We start from the raw sequence: 2,500 nt of genomic DNA, 5'->3' as shown, positions 1-2,500 counted from the left end.
GAGGGTCTGTGATGGCTTTGAGGTGTGCCAGGAGCAGGCGCTCAAAAGACTTCATTACCACAGATGTAAGGGCGACCGGTCTGTAATCATTTAGTCCTGTTGGCCTTAGCTTTTTGGGCACAGCGATGATGGTGGAGGACTTGAGACAGGCTGGTACATGGCATGTCTCCAGGGAGGTGTTAAAGATGTTGGTGAACACCGGAGACAGCTGGTCAGCGCAGTGCCTGAGGGTGGCTGGAGAGACAGAGTCCGGCCCGGCTGCTTTGCGTGGATTCTGCCTCTTGAAAAGCCCATTAACTTCTCCCTCCTGAAAGGAGAGAGTCGTTTCTGTAGTATGGGTGGGGGATGGGGCCTCTTGGGTGGGAAGGGGTGGTTCAGGACAGTCCAATTGTCTTTCAAATCTACGGTAGAACTCGTTCAGGTCGTTGGCTAGGCGGGAGTCGTTAGTGGTGTGGGGCGCTCTGGGTTTGTAGTTGGTGATGTGCCTGAGCCCTTTGGCAGACAGAAGCAGCGTCGTTAGTAGAGAACTGGTGTTTTAGTGTCTCTGAGTACAGTCGTTTAGCCTCTCTCACCGCTTTGCTAAACCTGTTCTTCGACTCCTTGAATCTGTCTCTATCCCCACTCCTAAACGCTTCCTCCTTCTCCAACCTCAACCTTTTGAGCTTTGCTGAGAACCAGGGCTTGTTGTTGTTAAAGTTCACCCTGGTACGTGTTGGGATACAGCAGTCCTCACAGAAGCTGATGTACACAGCCTCTGTGAGTTCATCCAGACTATTGGTAGCAGTCGTGAACATATCCCAGTCAGTACAGTCTAAGCACGCCCGCAAATCTTCCACAGCCTCACTGGTCCACTGTTTAGATGTCCTCACAGCAGGTTTACAGAGTTTTAGTTGCTGCCTGTATGCACGAATCAGGTGGACCAAGGGAGTTCTGTGCGAGCCGAACAGCCCCGTGACCCACAAGAGAAACATCCCCGCCAAATTCGAGCGTTTGACGGGGTCTATCTGTGAAAAAATATTCACGTTTTTGAGTGCACATGCATTTCTGCTGCAAATGCCTCTGGAAGTTTCATGCCGTTCGTATGCCAATTGTGGCAACACGAAAATGACCCGTTTTCCCATTCCGAGGGATTTCTGTGCGACCCTAACAGCCCCGTGAGCCACAAGAGACACATCCCCGCCAATTTCTAGCGTTTCACGGGGTCTATCCGTGAAAAATATAGACGTTTTTGAGTGCACATGCATTTCTGCTGCAGATGCCTCTGGAAGTTTCATGCCGTTCGTACGCAATGTGGCAACACGAAAATGACCCCTTTTCCCATTCCGAGGGATTTCTGTGCGACCCTAACTAACAGCGCCCGTGAGCCACAAGAGAGACATCCCCGCCAATTTATAGCGTTTCACGGGGTCTATCCGTGAAAAATATAGACGTTTTTGAGTGCACATGCATTCCTGCTGCAAATGCCTCTGGAAGTTTCATGCCGTTCCTATGCAATGTGGCCACACAAAAATGACCCGTTTTCCCATTCCGAGGCATTTCTGTGCGACCCTAACAGCCCCGTGAGCCACAAGAGAGACATCCCCGCCAACTTCTAGCGTTTGACGGGGTCTATGCGTGAAAAATATTAAAATTTTTGAGTGCACGTGCCTTTCTGCTGCAAATGCCTCTGGAAGTTTCATGGCGTTCCTATGCAATGTGGCAACACGAAAATGACCCCTTTTCCCATTCCGAGGGAGTTCTGTGCCACCCTAACAGCCCCGTGAGCCACAAGAGACACATCCCCGCCAATTTCTAGCGTTTCACGGGGTCTATCCGTGAAACATATAGAAGTTTTTGAGTGCACATGCATTCCTGCTGCAAATGCCTCTGGAAGTTTCATGCGGTTCGTACGCAATGTGGCAACACGAAAATGACCCGTTTTCCCATTCCCAGGGATTTCTGTGCGACCCGAACAGCCCCGTGAGCCACAAGAGACACATCCCCGCCAATTTCTAGCGTTTCACGGGGTCTATCCGTGAAAAATATCAATTTTTTTTTGACTGCACATGCATTTCTGCTGCAAATGCCTCTGGAAGTTGCATGCGGTTCGCATGCAATGTGGCGACACGAAAATGACCCGTTTTCCCATTCCGAGGGATTTCTGTGCCACCCTAACAGCCCCGTGAGCCACAAGAGAGACATCCCCGCCAATTTCTAGCGTATCACGGGGTCTATCCGTGAGAAATATTCACTTTTTTGAGTGCACATGCATTCCTGCTGCAAATGCCTCTGGAAGTTTCATGCGGTTCGTATGCAATGTGGCGACACGAAAATGACCCGTTTTCCCATTCCGAGGGATTTCTGTGCCACCCTAACAGCCCCGTGAGCCACAAGAGAGACATCCCCGCCCACTTCTAGCGTTTCACGGGGTCTCTCCGTGAAAAATATCACATTTTTTGAGTGCACATGCATTCCTGCTGCAAATGCCTCTGGAAGTTTCATGCGGTTCGCATGCAATGTG

This window comes from Petromyzon marinus, unplaced genomic scaffold (assembly GCF_048934315.1).
Source record: "Petromyzon marinus isolate PM22_M1 ecotype Great Lakes invasive population unplaced genomic scaffold, UKy_Petmar_22M1.pri1.0 PM_G_Scaffold_55, whole genome shotgun sequence".
NCBI lineage: Eukaryota > Metazoa > Chordata > Hyperoartia > Petromyzontiformes > Petromyzontidae > Petromyzon > Petromyzon marinus.
The sequence above is the reverse complement of the archived record's forward strand: the minus strand, read 5'-3'. Positions refer to the sequence as shown.